Genomic DNA, 21,062 nt, shown 5'->3' on the forward strand with positions numbered 1-21,062 from the left:
TCTGGGAATTGATAATATTGCAAAGCTGCAGAGTTGCTCCTGATTGTAGGTTTGAGAATTGCTACTCTAGACCTAGTAATTCTGTCCATAAAACTTTTTTAAATTTTGAAATTCTGTTATGCCCAAACCCTGGGTATTTAACTTTCCTGTTTAGTGAATCTCATCCTCTTTTCTTTCACCAAGAGGCATATTTTCATAGTCACTTTTATTTCTTTCAGGCAGTTTTTCCATTCTTTTTACTTTTTCTTTTTCTTTTCCTTTCCTTTTTTTTTTTGAGACAGGATCTTACTCTGTCACTCAGGCTGGAGTGCAGTGGTATGATCTTGTCTCACTGCAACCTCCACCTTCAAGGTTCAGGCAATTCTCCCACCTCAGCCTCCAGAGTAGCTGGCACTGCAAGTGCCTACCACCACGCCCAGCTAATTTTTGTATTTTTAGTAGAGACGGGGTTTCACCATGTTGGCAAGGCCTCTCTTGAACTCCTGACCTCAGGTGATCCACTGCCTCAGCCTCCCAAAGTTCTGGCATTACAGACATGAGCCACTATGCCTGACATTTTCAGGCCAATTTTCCAGCTCCAACTTCATTTTTCTTCTTAGTTTAGACATCATAACTTCTAAGAAGTTTCTGGTTCACATAGGGTCATGGTGCTTTCTTTTCAGAAACAATTTAATATAATTAAACAATAATTTCAATAATTCCACTGCTAACTAAACTATCTACACGTCACCACTTAATGGAAGATCACTATCCATTCTTTGGTCTTTTCTCATTTTGTTTTCAACATTGAGAGCTGGAAAATTCTGATTTATTCCACGCTTTATATATTGCTTTTTATTTCAGTTTTGATGGAGAAAATAAAAAAACTCTATTGATTGTGACCAGTACAAAATCCTATTACTTAATGGATGCCAACCCCTTAGTGTTTCTAGGCATTTTTTATGCCTCATTTTCCCTCCTCATTGCCGTCTTCACTGAAACTGTCTTCAACTTTCTCCACTATCTCAACATCCCAAGTGACTTTTGACCTCAGCTCATGCCTTCATCACCTTATTTTCTGAGATAAAAATCAATTTCATATGAATTTCCTTACTTTGCTTTCTCTCTACCTGAAACTCTGTCTGTCTTTAGTTTACATTTCATTTTTTGTTCTGATCTCGTAGGAGGACCTGCTCCTTTTCTTTAGGGACTAACTCCTGGATTTGTGCTCTTTGTCTTATCTTCCCTGTCTTAGTCCCTTATTGTGTCAATTATTCTCCTTGCTAGCATCTTTCATCTTTTGCTCTCCACTGGATTCCTACCCTGTTTTTTCAAATATGTTTTTGTCTTCCCATCCTTGCACAAAGGAGGTTGCTCCATAAATATTTAATGAAGTGATATTGAATTGAATTGAACTTAATTCCTCAAGCTCACAGAGTTACTGGTGGCAAACCCAAAAATTAAAACCCAGGATTTCTGATTTTAGCTCAACATTTTTTTCTGAAGATAAACAAACATTTCTTAAAGGAATGTTTTAGAACTAACTAACATCTGAAATTTAAATCCAGTGACTATGTTTGCTGAAGTATAAATGTTTGATTCACTAAAGTATATGATTTGTCTACTCATCAGTAAAATAGTATTGATCCTAATACCATATGATATTTTGTCATTAAACTCTCATGTTATACATTATACATGTAAATAATTCGTTACAGAATTGGAACCATATTCATCATGTATGGTAGATAAACTAATGTGAAGGGTTTATTTTATTATATCATTTAAATGTTGTTATAGGTTAATTTAATACCATATACTTTTTATTCATTACAAAATTGATTATTACTTAATAGCTCACCATGGTTACCTCTTGGAGATGCTAGAGAAACAGTCACTATTAATTTAAAATCAGTTATAATGGTTGAATAAAGAAACATCTTTTTTTTCCTGTCTAGAAAATAAAGTCTTAGGATGAAAACAATGCATCACTTTTTAGAATTAAAATCTATTCTGAGAAAAATTATGCCAGTCACACACCTGCAGAACAAACCTCTGACCAGACATAATTCTATTAGATTAATTTATTGGTTAACTCTTCTTGGGCTGCTGTAAACATAGCAGGAGCCAGACATGAATTACAAAGTAGATTCACATGACATAACCAGATGTCCAGAATTTTGATGTTAAATAAAGGAGCATTCTCTTGAACAGGAGCTCAATTTCTTGGCTCTTGTTTATATAGGGTCATGATGTTTTCTCTATGAAAACAATCTAGTATAATTACATGATAGCAAATGTTAAGAAAAGCATTTGTATGTAGTAGATTTATGACCCTATCCTCTCAAGCTTTAGCTTTGAATTCTGATTTTTGGTAGTTGTTTAGACAGTCACATATCTAGAGATAATAAGTACTGTTTAGAATTTCTCATTTTTTTATTAATCTGACTACATTTTGGTTTTATACATCTCAAAATTATGTAAGAAAATAGATTCAGATCATACTTTCTAAAAATTGGGTGTACATGGTTTCCCAAATACCTGAAAACTTTGCCTGGATTGACTGTAAGGTCATAGTTTTCATGTTTATGTCAACATACTTTATATCCTTTCTAATTCTAAGCTTTTATCACACATAATTTATATTAACTTTATAAGAATTATTAAACTAAACTTCAAGATAAATGAAAACTAAACTTCTGTGTCTTCAGGTTGCACACAATACCTATCCATAGCACTGATTTCAATACTTGATACTCTCACCACCATATCAGAATAAAGAGACAGGAAAATTGTGTATGTTGCATATGAGTTTGATTTTAGCGTTTGGAATTGGATTATTTACTAATGGCTTGTACAAGACCACAAGGGATCTTAAGTAGACTTAGCTAGGATGTTGACATGTTTCATCAAGTCAACTCTAATATTTCTATTTTGTCACTAGGAGAAGAAGGGTTTATATAAGAAATCCATTATTGATATTATATTCAATCTTTACAAAATGTATTATTAAAATATATATATTTCACTTTGGTCATTAAAATAATGATCATAAATAATGTCACAAGTGTATAATAAAACAGGATGCATGCTTTGGTTTTATGGGAACATTAATTTCCTCCATCATCAGTGTCACCCTACTAATGTTTATATCCTGTTTAGGAGAGAGGAAAAGGCAAGAATGCCATTTACCCTCTGCCTGGCATTGTGGAACATATTGCTTACAGGATAAGATCTTTTCTAGTATCTCCTAATCAGCACCTCCCAATTAGATATAGAAACAGAATGGGATCTGGTGAAGAGAAGCAGATCCTCAGAGAATCTGGGAGATTTTCCTATGGGTAGTGTTATTCTTAGAGTTCTAAACTTCAAAAGTTCTTTTAAATACATTGGGAATGTTCATTCTTTCCTTTTTAGCTCGTCACAGTCTCTTTATATCACAAAACATTTTGAGATCATCATTCTAATATAATTTTTAAATTACATATTTTATTTTAGAATAATAATGTTTTCCCTATTAAAAGGTCTTTGACATTTTTGATACACCTTCACAACTTTATATGTGTACTCTAGTTTTCAATTATTTGATTTGTATTGTTTTAGTCATCAAAAATAAAAAAAGAAGTGAGAAGATATCTCTTACCACTCTACTTGTTCTCCATGCTTCAGTAACACTGGCCCCCTTTTTATGTATTTATTTATTTTAATTTGTCAAGCCAGCTTTTGTCTCTTAGGCTTTTCACATGCTATTCTTTCTGCAGAAATATACTTCTTCCACAGACTCTTTCTCATCATCTGGTCTCTGTTCAAATTTCTCCTCCTTTGTGAGGAATTATCCGATTAATCTTTCTAACATTGCTTTCTGCACCGACTCTATCTTTGTGACACTTAGCAATATCTGGCATTATTTTTATTTAGTGAACTATTGTCTTTCTCTCCCACTGGAGCATGAGGTTCCTTAAATAAAGACATTGCATTTTATTTACTGCTTTATTTGCATTGCCTAGAATATCTGTTACTGGAGCATTTTTGATACTCAAAATAATTTTTTGACTCAACAAATAAATGGATGAATGAATTGATCAATGAATTAATCCATGCTATCTTGCCTTAATAAACTCACTAACATAAATATTAAATACTGCAAATATTACATTTATTTATTAAAGCTACCATCTCAGTCTCCTGAAAATGATTACGAGTTCCAATTTCTTTTGTTGAAACTAAGATAAGGCAATGACATTATCTGCCTTACATGAACATCAGAATTTTTTCCAATCTTAGAAATACTAATACAAATTTAGAGAAAAAAAGCATGTTCTAAGCAGAAGCAGTTTATTGAATTTTTATTGGTTAAAAATTCTTTAATCTGATTCTTCAATTTCTATTCAACTTTTATATATGAATATATGGTAATTTACATGGTTACATGGAGGAGGTAAGCAATTGCCAAAGGATATAGCAAATTTGGAATTTAAAAAATATTGCCAATTTCTTTTTAACATTAATGGCCATGAACATCAAAGTAGGCAAATTAGTTAGTGTGGTGCAGTTGCCTTACATATCCCTACATTCAAATTTAAAAATAATTTGTCCGATTTTGAGTTTGTACTTTAGTTCCTTTCACATGACAGGGATTTAATAGGTGTTTTTAGAGAATGCATAGTAGTGTCTTAAAATTTTCATGGTCCTGTATATGGAAATCTAAAGGAATCAACCTTGGCCCTGTTAACTACCTAGATCAACACTGTCCAATAGAACTTTCTGTGTTAGTGGAAATGTCCAATAACCTATGTTATCTGGGATGGTAGCCACTAGTCATATGTGACTCGCTAGCACTTATGTAGCTAATGTTACTGGGGAACTGGTTTTTAAATTGTGTTTAATTTTAACTAACATGAATTCAAATATAAATGGTGACATGTGGCCAATGGCCACCATGTAGACATTATAATGTTACTTGTGAAGCATAGTGATTTTTAGCAAATCAAGTTGTATCTGCTTACAAAGCTTCACAGTTTTTTGTCCCAATGTTTTGGATGTGAGCAACCTTGATTTTAGTAAAATAATTTTAACTTAATCTGTGCTCAGCCCCACAGGATACTTGGGTTCTGTACCGCATTCCACTGTGGAACATTTCCCATCCAAGATGTGATACCCAATAAATTTCCTTCCAAATATAAGATTCTGTGATATTTTAAAAACTAATATGAAACCCAAGTCATTTCATGGATAATTCTTTATATTATTTATTTTGTGTTGATTTGGGAGAAGATGTTGAATTGTGGGAAGAAAGGTAGTTCACAAGTCTAAAAGGTCTGTGTCATATAGAAGCCTAAATAAATCTTTCCTAGTTTCATCAGTTCATTCTTATCTAGAGCTATTACCCGGGACACTTTAGTGTTTACAATAAAATAAAAGTAAAATATAATAAGAATACAATAAAATGCAGAAAGTATTATGCAATACAGTAAATTGAAAGCACTTTTTGAAAAAAATATGTTTTCTACAGTGTTAAAAAATATTTGTATGGAAGTAACACCCTGTAATATATAAACATTATAATAATAGAATTAACATGAACTGGGATGAAGTAAACATTATATTCTTACTTTGTTTCCTTTGAGCTCAAGCTATGGTGTCAAGCAATACCACTGATAGTACTTTTTACAAATTGCTTATTTAATTGTTTCATATGTTCATAACAACTATACACACCTTAGAGAGCTGTCTTGGACTGAATTGGAAAATATATTGAGTGTGCATCATGGTACTGGACATGTAGTAAACATGCAATAAATGTTGTTCTCTATTTTTCTTATTTTCTCATAGTCTTTATAGCCACTGATAAGAGATCAAAGCAGGAAAGAGGATTACATGTTATTTTTTACCTGTGAATGCAGGTAACTTCCTTGGAAAATCAGTGTACATAGATCTGTAGCTGTTATAGACAATAGAAAGAAGACTGCCATTTTAACATAACAGGGATACAATGTACTAACTCTATGAAGATGTCACTTTTTTAATAGGGACATTTGCCAAGTAAACCCTGATTTTGAAGAAAAATAGTCACCTTTTAAATGCAAAATATGATTCACATTACATAAATACACAAAAGAAGATATTTTTATTCTCAAATGTCCATGTATGGAAGGTTACAGAAGATGACGTAATCTCTGTAAGTCTTTTTTTCATAGAACATTATAGGGTAAAATGTTGGAGTGGTAGAAGGAGGAAGAAACTAAAAGATGCTTGAATTTCCTGGTTTGTGTCACTTTTACCTTAACATATTTTTCTGCATGTTCATTTCCTTTGTGTGCTTTTCTTTCTTAAAGAATAAAAGAAAAATCTGCCTCATGAAAATGCAAGAGAGCCATCCCACATAAAGAACATCTTTAAAATGCGCATTATTTATTTGACAGACTGTAATGGCTGTTTCAGGGATATTATGGGCTGTCACGTGAATATGTATTTTAGAATGAATACTACTGTACAAATACTGTGTTTGCACAATGCACATCAAAAATATAACCTAATAAAATGCCTTTTGAAGATTAGGCAATATATAAGGATATGCTGGAGATGGAAAACCCAGTTGAATTAAGACGGGGAAAGATCTTAAACCCAAGTGGTACATAGGTCAACTTCTTTGGGAGATAAGGGAGTGGAAAAAGAGAAAAAAGTATTCAATCCTAACTTAACTTTGTAATGTAATAATATTTTCAGCTTTTGATTTTGACATCAGGTAAAACAGAGTTTTTTGGGAATATTTTTATTTGGTTGATATTGACAAAGAATGAGTGTTTTAGAATTTTACTATACTTACAGCATTTTGGATCCAGTTACCAGACTCAGGATTATTAATAAATTAGAAGATTTAATTATGGAAAGTTTAAGTTAGAATTAAATAATTCATGCACTTATTTAGTATTTTTGTGTGTGTGTGTGTGTGTGTGTGTGTGTGTGTGTGTGTGTGTGTGTGAGATTATCTGTAATTCCTATGGTTCAGTATTAAGGTCCTTAGTATCTGTAAGATGCAATGGATACAAATCCTTCCCTGAAGGAGTTTGTGGTCAAGGGGGAAGTTACAACGTGAATATGGCTTACTATAATAACAGGTTGAAAACAATAAGAGCTCTAAGGGACATATAGATAAGATGTTCCAACAGTCATATAGGAAATAAATACAAAGAACAATATGGCATATCTACAATAATGACAGATGAAAGTCTTCTGTGTTTGGGTCACATTTCATCAATGATTGTGTTTTGTACCTAGTTACCTTCACCCATGTCTTATCCAATATTGCATACCTTTCTCAGTGTTCAAGAAGTTTGGTTTTTGTTGTTGTTGTTTGAGACAAAGTCTCACTCTGTCCCCCAGGCTGGAGTGCAGTGGTGTGATCTCGGCTCACTGCAGCCTCCCCATCCGGGTTCAAGCGATTCTCCTGCCTCAGCCTCCCGAGTAGCTGGACTTACAGGTGCACTGTACCATGCCCGGCTAATTTTTGTATTTTTAGTAGAGACGGGGTTTTGTCATACTGGCCAGGGTGGTCTCGATCTCTGACCTCAGGTGATCTACCTGCCCCAGCCTCCCAAAGTGCTGGGATTATGGGAGTGAGCCACCATGCCCAACCTGAATTTTGTTTTATTTTGTTTTTGTTTTAGATCATGCAAAAATAAACTCTATCAGCATTGTTATGCATTACATTATTTCTGGGATGACCAGACTTTTCTAATTCATGTTATTCTAATAAATCTAAAAAAATTGATGTGATACATAAGCTTCAAGTAAGTCATTGATCTGAACTTTTAGTAGATATATTTGTTTTCTTATTTTATCCTTTTTTTTCCTTTCCCCCCCAAAATTGTCAAAGTATACAATTTCATGTTTGCTGAGATATAGATAATTCCACCAATCAAAGATCCTATGTTTCTAAAGTTTCTCAACAAACAGAATTTTTCTGAAGTACATGTTCAATGAATTTCAGAAAAGTTTACAGCACCCAGAATAAGGACTTGAAATTAAAGAAAACAAAATCTGGCACAACTGTCAAAATTATTGAAATTAAAAGATTTAAAAATATTTACCAGCTACTTATTTAGGTCCAGACTCCTTCAGAACTACAATGTAATCCATGCATACACTTTTAAATTCTCTGGTAGTCATATTAGAAAAATGAAAAAGGTGAAATTAATTTTAATGCTATATTTTTAACCTATTATTTCAACACGTGGTTGATTACTGATATACTTCACACTATGTTTTTTCATGTTAAGTCTTTGAAATCTAATATATATTTTACACTTACAGTACAACTGAATTCAGACAAGCCACATTTGAAGTCCTCGATAGCCTCTTGTGGGTAGTGGTTTCCTTACTGAGCAATGGCAGGCTAAGATTTTCAGTATGTTATTTAACTCTTACAGCCATCCTGTGAGGAATCTAGCATTAATTTCCTTTTGCAGATGAGAAAACTAAAAGTCAGGAAGTATAAGTCACTTCACACAGCCAAAAAGAGATGGGAATTAAACAATTCCAATTGTATTAAATTCCTTTCTTTTCATATCTTTTATTATAGTGATATTTTATAAAGTTTAGGCTTTTGAATTTGGACTTCCAGGTAAATAGTTTTTAAACTAAATTGCATGTTTCCTAGAATTTTTTTTTTCTAAAAAATAAAAGACTTTTTTTGAATTGCACTCACAAAATAGCTTTCAAAGGTAGGCAAACCTGAAACCATTTTCTTGTTTCACAGTCTTTATTACATTCCGATTTGTTCTATTTCAAAGCATAAATAACATATAATTGAAATTATTCCTTTGACTATATAACTTTCCCAGGAGTCTCCTAAAGACATAAGCCTATTTGGTGTTGTATTTTTTTTTCTAAGATTATTGATTTTTCTAATTACAGTACAATATTTCTTTGCTCACTACAGTTCCTCTTGATTTAACTGTTTCCATTATTTTGGTGGTTGCTTGGAATTTCTTATTGGTATGAGTCTTGTCCTCATTTTGTTATTTTTATTTTAGAGACAGGGTCTTGCTATGTTGGTTAGGCTAGGGTGCAGTGGATGTTCACAGCTGTGATAATAGCACACCACAACCTTGAACTCTTGAGCTCAGGTGATCTTCTTGCCTTAGTTTCCCAAGTAGCTGGGACTAGATGTGAGAGAACCACCACACCAAGCCATTGTCCTCATCTTTACATGAAGAGACTCAAAGGCTGACTATGATATATGATAAAAATTCATCTTCTTTCTATAGCAAAAATCTAATACGAGAAAATATGCCAACATTTATCAGGGGAGACTTGGGCAGGTGTATTATGAAGATTTCATTGTCAACAATAAATATCTAACCCCAGGAAATTTGTGACACTGTGGATTCTCTTCTGCTGTGAGATCCTATTAAGCAAAAAAGAAAAAAGAAGAGAACATTTCTAAAGACTTATCCTTTATTAAATTTGTGCCAAACCAAAGAATATGTTCAGAGGAAAAGAAGGCATTTTTTGTTTTCTGGAAGCTTAGTACAGAATGTAGAAGATAGGTACAACCAATTTATTAGGACAGCTAAATCCTAACAGGAGACAGAAGTCCTAAATTTTAAAGAAAATATTTGAGGAATGTAAGTAAGATGTGAATTAATTCTGATGAGATGAATTTAAGAACCAGAAAGCAGGTTGGAGGTGATGGAGCATGAACCTAGATGCGGCATCAGAGATATCCCACCCATTATTAAGTTGGACACACTCTGTGTAAGTATATAATATTTATTCTATGTTTAATGACCCAGTCTCCCTAATTCTGGTAGTGGAGGGAAACTGAAGTCTTAGATATGCACTTTATTACTTGTTAATTATAATCCAGAGGCATGTTTTTCTGTATATCAGAGACTATCCCAATCTCACATTCTTCTTCATAGCCTTTTTTTTGTTATTATTTTTGTTGTTCCTATTTGTTAGTCATTGAACAAATATTTAAAAACAAACAAACAACAGGAACAAAGTAATGGAGCTTCACATTTGTCTGTTTTATTTTGCACGAAATTCTGCAGTTAGGAAGTCACTTGCAACCAGCTCTCAGAATGATTGAATTGCATGAAGTAGAGCCACCTTCCTGAATGCATGTCTGATCTTGTAGTCCATAGGTGTTTCTTTTTTACCTTTTTGATGGTTTGGGTAGTATCTGTTTTTTTCTTTTCCCTTTTTGGCTGCTTATGATCGACTTCCATTCCTTTGTCAATCGGATTTCAAATTGGTTCCTTTCCCTTTTCAATACCTTGTGGTCAGTGTGTAACTAGGCACATTGTCAAGGGGAGCTCATGAAAGACAAACTAGGTCAAGTGGAAGTTCCTTTCCTGGAATTTGAAACTTGATCAGAGAGAGTGAGCGACTGAAAATGTTTGGAGTTTAACTTTCCATGTGGTGGTACATGATGTCCACTGTTCCATCCATGGAACCACTGTGGCAGTTTCTGCATCCAAGTCTTTGTTTCCCCAATTCTGCAAGTTTTAGTCAACTATGTGAGCACTTGACTTCCTTTAAAAATTACCTTTTGCTTAATTTAGCCAGGGACAATATCTAGTGCTTTTAATCCAAAGAGTGTTAATTGACATACTTATCAAGTTAATAGAAATTAATTGGATTTTTTGCCTTGAGTCCTGAGAAAGTTATTTAATTTCTTTTGTTTTCTGTGCAATGGAGATATTGACACTTCAGTGAATGTTATTTGGGACTATCAAATGAAAGTTATTTGGGACTATATTTTTCAAGGCATGTATATATACATACATATATAAATATACTTTGTATTATACATATTTAAACCTACCATATATGTTATATAAACACATGCACACACATATATAACCTAGCACTTTCATGTATGTATATCTCTGTGTGTGTATATGAGTGTGTAGTTAAGTATTGTGAGTTTTCATGGCTCTGTCAATTCTCTAGAGTTGGTATTTGAACAATGACACACTTTGCAGTTGTTAAAAGTCCCTAGTAGATTTCTTGTTCATGCCTTTTACTTGGTTTAAGAAAGTCATTTGACACTACGTTTTTGAGATAGGAGATGAGTTATAGTCTTCTCCTGAGGTTCCTGGTAAATTCTTTGGATCTGTTTGGTGTAACCCCGATGCTAATTAGTATAACATTTTTTATCATAATTAGTGTTTTGATGATCAATTTTACAGGCTGATTCTGCCCATTATTTCTTGTCCTATTATTTCTTACTTGAAAAGTACAAAAAACTAACTTTTAAGGGTTTTTGATCATGTATTCACACCCTGTCTCATTAGGAATATTTACGGAACACATTTATTGTGATTTAATATGGGTCTCTAGATACTAAATTTTTGCCTTCAAGCATGACTGTATCAAATTGTTTCTTAAAAGAAAAGGAATTCATAGACTATCATCAACAAGATATCATTGTTTATAGATTCTGTTAGCCACAGGTTGGGTTTGTTAAATTTTGGGATCCGCACATGTTTGAGAAGGTTTGTTTATTATATTGATGACCAAAGTTTTGGGGAATAGTATATGGATTTTTTCAATCTTTTCTTGAAGGGACAGTGCTTCCTGGGATTGTGTTAGTCATATCCATATAAGCTGTGGAAAAAAAGTTATCTCTCCTTTACTATATTTCTAAAAAACTGCTTTCCCAGTTTTATTATAACATCTGACTTCAGTAGTAGAAAAATACTGAAATTTTAGCATCAAACTAAAAATGCTTCATTTTACTAACAGAGAAACATCAATAATCAATCAATACTATTAGATTGATTATTCCTAAAGCATTTGTTTGCAAAACTTGGGTTATATTTAAAGGAAAATATGGATTTAAAAAAATAAAATGTGAGATTACAAACTGCACAACTACACAAACTTGAAGGGAAGGACAACATTCATAGTTCATAACTCTTTGTCATTCGTGCTGTATAGTGTATCAACTGCTAGATTTTACCAAGCCCTAGGCTCATCGACGTTATATTTCCTTCATCAATTTGTCCAGCTTGTGGTGCAATAAAACATGCCTCTTAGCACTAGCTGTTGCTAGAGCCTGAAAATTTTATATTTTTGTGGTATTTAATATAAAATAATAGCATTCAAATGTCAGCATTTTAAGTAGTAAGAATTTTAACAAAAATACTGAAAAGAGTGTACTAAACAAATTTTCCATTAAGGCATATTCTTTGAAAACTGGAAATGTTAAGTCTCACAGGAATGTTACATGTTGCCATCTGTAGGAAGAGATTACAAACATCTTGGCTTCCTAAGAAAAACAGAGATGCAAATAAAACAGAAATGGCTTTTATATATTGTGTACAATGATTAACTTTAGAAATCACAAACACACACAAACATGGCCGCTTAATTATTTAGTTTTGTTTGATATATGTAATTTAAAAAAATTTTAGTATAAACTATGTTTTGCTCAAAAATTTGTGTGATTAATGCATTGATTTAACTTCCCAATGTAGACTGCTGCTAGGCAGATTCTGATATTATTTATTTTTATTAGTTTATAATATGTCAATTTTTCTTGCTTATCTGTCAACTCCCAGAAAAATACATAAATCAAAAATGTAGCAATGTGGACACTAACAAGGCATAATTATTGTAGGGTCTGTCCTCCTTTAAAGAAAAAATACAATTACCTACGAGAATGCTGCTGGGATTAGGTCAGAATTTGCATAATACTGACTCATATTTTCTTAACAATTTTAATATCAGACAATAGCTTTTGCAAATCTATAATTCCATATTATATTCCAGCTTCACTTTTTGGGCTCAAATAAGGAGTTCAGTCAAAACAAGATAATTATTAGAATCTAACCCATGGAAAAGTTTAATTACTCAGTGGCACGTTGTTAAGATTGGGTCAGGATTTTACAAATTTTATATATTTAAAGTAACACAAGGCAATTAAGCTTGTCTAAATGTAATTTTTTAGAGTTGAAATATTCATTTTTCTATATATAAATATTTAATAGAAAATACTTCAACCATTGTGCAAGCTTAAGGAAAAAAAATTCTACTTCAGCATAATCTCTAAACAGCAGTGCTATAACTGTTACCAGTTAGAAAGCTAACAGTCAAGAGATGATGAAAATTTGGAAAATGTAACTGCTATAAAATAATAGCTGCTAATGTGGAGGATTATGAAACACCCGGTAGCAGAATAAGTAACAAATAGATCCTTTCTGAAGTCCTGAAGTCTGGGGGTGGGATCTGGGGTTAAGTAACTGTGATATATTTATAGAGGGCAAGGGATCACCATAAAATAAAGCAGCAAATAGTAAAGAAGTCAATGTAAAAGAGAGGCCAGGGATTTAGGGTATAGAGATCATAAATTTTCATCGATATAAACAGCCTGTGTACCTCAGGAGTTGAGGTTTAGCTATAATTTCAGGTCTGACCTATAGGCCTTCTGTGTTCACAGTGCATGCACGATCAAGATGCCATCTAAGGAGGTGTAAAAAAAAGTAAAGAAAGAAAGGAGAAAAAAAAGCTTTCAAATCTGTGTGATTTACTCATTTAATCATCTCCAAATCCATCCCAAATACAACAGCACAGTAGTTGAGAAGATTTTATTGTCTCACTAAATTACATTTAATTCTTACTATAGCATATCCTATAAACAAGAAGAGTGAATGATGTCTTCTAGACCATGTTCGTACAAAGGAAAATTGTTAAGTTTTTATGCATGTCTTCTCTGAAGGTCATTTTACCTTTCTCTATATAGTTCAGAAATCCATATTTACATGTTTAAATTTTAAAACCTGCTTAAAACTTAGTGGATTAAAAAATCTCAGTGATAAAATGCGCTCGTTTAATGGTTTAACAGAAGCAATAAAAGCAAGCAAATTAACATGAACGAAGAACTATTATTTAGCTTTTAGATATTACCCTAAAACAGAACACTGAATGTCTTTAAAAAGGACATTGATGTTAATATATATAGGCACTAAAATAAGTTTTCTGTTCTAAATTGCCACTTAATGAGCAAATCATATTATTGTACTTGTGTGTGTATGCAATATATATGTCTAGATAGATATGTAATATATTTGTGTGTATCTATGTGTGTGTGCATACATATACACACACACATAGACACACACATATATATGCACACACATCTATACACACATACACATATAGATATATACATATATAATATATACATATATAATATATATAATATATACATATATCATATATGTCATATCAATATATATGTCACAGATATGTCATCTTTTTCTCTGTATGTCTATGTAGAGAGAGAGCGTTATACAGTGTGTTTTAGGGATATAAAATGTACCATATATACACAAGTACTCACAAACACACACACACTTACAAATACATGCATACACATAATTCCTGCCAGCGTATGCCCAGCAATAGTTAACATAAAAGTAATTTAAGTAATGTATAGTGTTTTTTTAATTGTGAATAGTTAATTCAGTATTTGTAAATTAAGATCTCAGACAGTATACCTCAAAAACATTCACTTGAGTATTCAGTTATTAATTTTTAAAATGTTAGATTTGTTTTCCTAGACATGTTATGGGATCACCTGTATTCTGAACACAAAAAAAGTGGGGATTTCTCTCTTTTTACCACTGTAAGGAAATATAAATGTATTAGGAAACTTGAGAATGATCTTTAAAATAACAGAATCTGTTGAAGAGCCCTCATGGCCTGCCTTGGTTGGCCCTGAAGGGCAGGGCTCTTTGCTTCTTCCACTAGGTTGCACTGTTGCACAGAAAAACAAAACAACGCTTGTTGTGCTCTGCTGTATAAGCATAGCTGCATGCTGTGAAGAACCTTGTAAATGCTGTTTCGCTGTTTTCACCAACAGAAAGAAAAGATTAAGATAGGAAGACTGACATTTGAACATTTGTGTAGAGTTTCCTTGAAGGTAGGCAAAACACACTAAATTTTATTTTTGGTAGTGAAGGAAAGGGTGTGAATAAAGGTTAGGGAAGAAATGGTGGCCAACACTCCTCTAAGATGAAATGGCCTTCTTACATATTCCTTTAGATGTTGATCCTTCCAGGAAGTGGCAAATATAACGTTTCTCATAATTTTTCCTCTACAATCAGGTATTGTTGAAATGTAAAATTCCATGAAGATGAACTATAGATTTTCCTATTGGTGTCACATTGAGATGGCTAATGACTATGTTTAAGTAGGTGATTATGGCTATCTCATTTATTCCTTTTTCCCCCATGGCGTCATTTGAAATATTGATCTTCTTATATGAATGAATAAATTAATGAATGAATAAACAGAAGCAGAGTTTCTTTACACTAGTTCATATTATTCAAACCTTATTAAAAGAACACTTGTAGCAATGCCCTTGTATCTGCTAGCATACTTTTCAGTCTACATATGGGCTGTACTTTATCAAGGAAATTACTTACAGAGTATCTAGTAGGAGGTGGGAAAAAAGCTACTCCTTTAGTTCTGGTGTAAATCAATGGGAATTTTTGCTTCATGGATTAGCACCTCTTGTATCCTCATCTCTTTAGGGCAGTAAGCTGAGACAATCGTAATGAAGACCAGAACTATTGGCTACCACCATCACAAAACTTTTGAGGGGAATAGGTCATCAGAAAGACCTGAGTCTGGAACTGGTTATTTCAGTTGGCTTGATATAAGTCCCACATTTGGTAATTGACCTACTTTAAAGTTTTGAATATTTTACTAATAACTTTCAGCTAACTAGTTAATTTCTTATTGTTTTACAAATGTAACAATGAAAACCTGATAAACTTTTGGATCAAACGGCAGAGGGAAAAACAAATCCCATGAATTATACAAGTATACATTGCATGTATATTAACTCACATATGACATGGACTTTAGGAATTATGCTTATGAAAAATCATGTGTCTCATTTTTTGGAATAAAGACCTTGTGGGATTTGTGTAATTTTAATTTTCCTGAAGAGGCTGCTTTCCCTTGGCTACTATCTTTAGATAAGGCTTTACCTTTATATGTTGCAGACACATAGATTGCATTCTTTTTTAACCCTTTCCAGGGAATGAAATTTTATAGTTTTATTTCATTGTCAGCATTTCCCTTTATAGGCAAGCTCTGATCTACACAGTGTAGTTGGTCAGCTTCCTTTCAAACTGTATCCTTTCAAACTGTATTCCAAAAAAAATTGAAGTTAATATTTTTTGTGAACTTAAATGTTGTTTATATATTATTTTACTTTTTCTCTTTTGAGTATGCTTATTCCTCTAGACTCTCATTGAAGGTGCTGTTGTCCAACATTTAAAACAAATTATGATCAGTAGAGTACCTGAAATTTGATTGTCATTCAGTAAACATTGAATGGGAAAATACCTGTAGTTACCAGGGAGCTTTTCTTTCCTGAACACTTATTATTTGTCATTTGCCCTGGGAAGTATTTTATATGCATTATCTCATATGACTCATATTGTCAATGTAATGAAGAGAGCATTATACCCAGTGTTACATCTAAAAAATGTGGCTTAGTGTGGTTAAGGCATTTTCCATGGTAGTGAAAAAAGATTTAGGATTTGAACTTAAATTTGTTGTTTCTGCTCTTACAACTCTGAGAAATTAGTGTTTTTAATTAAACTTTTCTATGACTTCAGGCTCATAGTGCATTTATTGAGCACTTACTCCATGCCAAATTCTAATGAGATTACAAACATCAAAAAGCAAATTTTCTAACCTTGAGATATGTATGATAAAGTTGGGGAAAGAGATAGGAATTTTCAGAAAGTATCTGAAAGCAATAAGAAATTAGGTAATTCATTATATGGTAAATATTCAAGTCCTGTTGGCATTCAGAGAAGAAACAGTCATTGTTGGATAACAATTTATCATTCAGGATAGAAGCCATTAATTAAACCATTTATTCAGCAAGTATTTAGAATTCATCTGTCAAGTACTGGCAAGATATTAAAGTAAAAAGCATTAAATTCAGATACAAAGCATTCAAAGCAGATAGAACTAAAGGATTCTTGAGCGGAGCCAAAGAAAATAAGGAAGAAACATCACACCGAGGCAAAGATCCTAGGGAAGTGGTGATTCTAACCTGGCATGAAAAATACTATTATCTATTGAGGCCTTCGGTGGAAGACTAGGATGAAATGTCGAAAATTATCCAATCAGCAATTATGTCATACTAAAGATTCGTAGGCAGGAAAATTTAAGGGGTGTCTTAAAAATTCATTGCTGTGTAGGATAGATTTACTGAGGTTGAACGTGGAGGAAATAAGGTCACTGGTTCTTTAATTTTTTTGAAAGCATAGAATGCCTCCTGAGTTTCCATGAATTCTCACTAATACATTTTAGAACCATACCTGACTATATAGGATCATCCTTTTGTAAGACAGAATGTCATTAATCACCGTTATATCATTAGTTCCTAGCACGGTGACTATGACATAATTCATGCTCAGTAAACACTCATATTATTAAAATTAATCTGGATTTCTCATGGACTCATCCATACCTTAAAATTTCAAGTGAATCCAAATATATCAATATTAAATAAATATTTCCTAGCCATTATACACTTTTTCCTCTCTACCTCAAGTATTGACTTTTCTGTATTACTAACTTGATTCATGGTTTCTCAACTGAGTGAAATTTTTATTGAAATATGTATTTGCAGAAATATCTGTATGATATCCAGAACTGATACTATTTGCACTAATCTATAAATTTTATTATCTTTTAAAAAAGAAGGACTGCTAATTTATCTGGAGTCCAAAATAGTGATTTAAACATTTACTAAATGTATAGTGGATATAAATACTAGCTGTATAAAAGATGGTAGAAATATTAGACTTGGGCATTTGGATAGAAGACCACATCTCAAAATAATGGATATGAATTCTGCATCAATCACATAAAATGGTGCATGACAGGAATACCAATTACATTTGAAATGCATGTGTAAGTGTGTTGGAAAACATGAAATACAAATCTGTTAGAGTCAGTTCAAATTTCTAAAAATTGTTTATCATTTAGCATTGACTTCAAGTCATATCTTTTAAATTCTCCTTATAAAATGAGAAAAGAACTCAAAATGACCATACTCCAAGGGAGAACTGAGTCAACTGGTCCAGTTTATCAAAAAGTATAATGGAAATATCCAAGAAACAGAATTTAGAGAAATATGCAATTTGTACCCTTTTTTCTTCATTTAAAGTTGGCTAATAATTCCAATGTATGCATTGGACTACTGTTATTGGTTCTATTGCTTTTGCAAATACACAATGTAAAATTCCTAAGAAAGATGTTCTGAAGTGAATATGAAAGTATGGCTAAATCCCTGGTGCTTTCCAAGACTTCGGGAAGGTTTAGACTTTTAAAAATGAAAAAAATATTACAAAGGAGAAAGGTAGTGATTGCATAAATTGAATGAGGCCTTAATTAAGCCTTGTTTGTTCAGGTTCTTTCTTGTGTAGGACCTTTTTTCCTCACTTGTTTCTCTTTTTGTCTTTGTATGGAGAAAATTACTCTTTATGAATTTCCACATATTTTGTCTTCACCAGTCAACATCACTAAGCCCTTACTTGTTCAGCAAATATTTTAATTTTTAATTGAATGGCCGATTCTGTCAGATTATTCTTGCTGGTAAGAGAACCTAGTCTCAAACAATTGATGAACAGGATAAGCACACCAACAGAAAAGTCCTTGTGTTCCTGTATTGTAGATATTACCTGTTCTGTAGGCAATATGGACCATAAAACAATGACTTTGGCCAATATAATTCACTTAAATGTACTTGCCCAATAGGTGCATCATAGAATTGTGGTAGCTAAAGATATACAGTAAACTGTTCCAGCAATGGTGACTATGTGCTTCTTCATGTCAATGTAGGTCATATCTAAATAAAGCATGTAATAACAAAAAACTTTCTCCATGAAGCACATAGATATGGTTAATATGTTGAAAGTAAATCCAGTATCGAGGTGTGCACACACAAAAACTTTAAAGCACATATACACACTCATGATTATTTGGAATGTTTAATTAAAAATAAAATATGAATCAAACATACTTTAATGTACCATGTAACACATATATTGCAGTTATTGACATGGATACTGTTCCTTTTTCCTTCAAAATCCTGACCCTGAACCTTCTGCTCACCTTCCCCCTCAGCATCCCTCTCCCAGATTCTTCCCTTGACCTTCCAAGTGTAATTTCCCTTGGCTAAAGCTACTTTATATTTATTATAATAACTCTCACTCTTACTTTCTCTTTCAGTCTCTTTCAGTGGAAACAATAAACCGACTGATGACTAGAAAATTAGCTCAGGGAACTTTCTCTCTCTCTCTTTTCTCCCTCTCTCTCTCCTTCTTTCTTTCTCCATGTACTTTTCCTCTCTCACTTTTCCTTGTTAGACTAGTGGACAAATTTAACCTGTGATGATCACATCCTCATCCTTTTCATTTTTAGCACTTCTATAGCTTGTGACCAAGGTTTCTCATTAGAATTCAGTGGGTGAGAGTCTGTGTATAAAGTTCTGTGCATATTATGCATACAAAGATACTAGTCAAAATGTATCAGTTATCTCTTCGCTTGTAACACCTCCCTGCTAGAAACATAAAAACATATAAGGTTACCTTTCTTGGAATTGAAAAAATAAAATCATTTTAACCTCTCCCTTTTGTGATTCGTGAAGGGGGAAATAGCTGTGACATCAGCGAAATATGGTTCTTTTTATTAAGGAAATCACAACTATAAAAATGATAAATATTAACAACAGAAGACAAGTAATGGCAACAGAAAACAGAAATATAATTTTTAAGCTTGAACTGCTTTATTGGTCATACATCCAGACCACAGGGAAATAAATCATGGCTAAATGTGAAATAGCATGTTAAAAATAATGCTCTTAAAAAAATTTGAATGCTGCAATCTTCTGTGTGATAAGCAATTCAGAGAATAGCATGATTTTATTTTGTGCAGTTTTGAAATTTAAAACACAATTTGGCTTCATGTTGTCAATGATTTCTTTAACTTAAGTCTTCTATGCTTTCTGAAAAGGTTAGACATGTTTATTAAATGCCAAGTTAATACAATTTATATAATTATTTAACATTATTAAATCTAAAAATTAAATACTGTAAAATAGGAAAGAATCAAATCTTTCTAGATTAAGAGTATCTGTACATAATACAGATTATTGTATAGTACTATTGCTAGCAGGAGAAACACTGTCAGTGTTACTACATAACGTGCCCCAATGATGAATTGTAAACCAAACTGGGAACGAGGAAGAGCCTCTGTAGCTCCCTTACGCTCTGCATGGAAAAGCACTGCCCTATTGAAGATTCCATTACAGAGTGTTCCAGCAGTGATTTTCTCCTTGTTCCTTCCTTTTCAAAGACAAAGCCCAGGAAGATTTTGCACGTGACGTTTCTCCTAAAGTCACCAGCACTACTTTTATTGACATTAAATATTTTCTAGATTGAAAATTGAGTGGATTTTTATAAAGAGATCTTAATATTTAAATTACTTTTTTAGTTGTTTAGTTTTTAGCAAAAATTAGCCATAGCTTTGAAGAGGCTTCTCTGGTAAAGAATTATCTGAAGTTCTAGACATGAACTTGAAAATCAGAAGGTTGAGACCTCAGTCTTGTCTAGAAGCATGTTTTGATTGGCCTTCCCAGTACTTTTCTAGGCAGAGTATTTAAAATATCAAAATAGCTGCCAACATATAAAATTAGAAGATTTACATAGAAAAACAGATTTACAGCTTCTTTTTAAGAAATCAGAAGCTCTGACAACATGGGACTCACTTCTTCACAAAGCAACAGGCAGCAAAAAGTACATGATGACTGCCCTTTACAAAGAGCATCTCCCTCTAGGTTACCAGGGTTCCCAAGCTCATTGCTCCCAGCATTGTATTCCAGTGTCAACTGTGACTTATCATTATCACATCTGCACTTGTGCTTATCTTATACTGGCCCCACTTCATTCATTTGTCATCGGCTTGACTTGTGCAGGTATTTGAGTATGTGACAGCAATCTCAGAACTGATGTGATAGATTCAAGACGAGAAAG

The sequence above is a fragment of the Macaca thibetana genome, chromosome 8, assembly GCF_024542745.1.
Source record: "Macaca thibetana thibetana isolate TM-01 chromosome 8, ASM2454274v1, whole genome shotgun sequence".
Taxonomy (NCBI): domain Eukaryota; kingdom Metazoa; phylum Chordata; class Mammalia; order Primates; family Cercopithecidae; genus Macaca; species Macaca thibetana.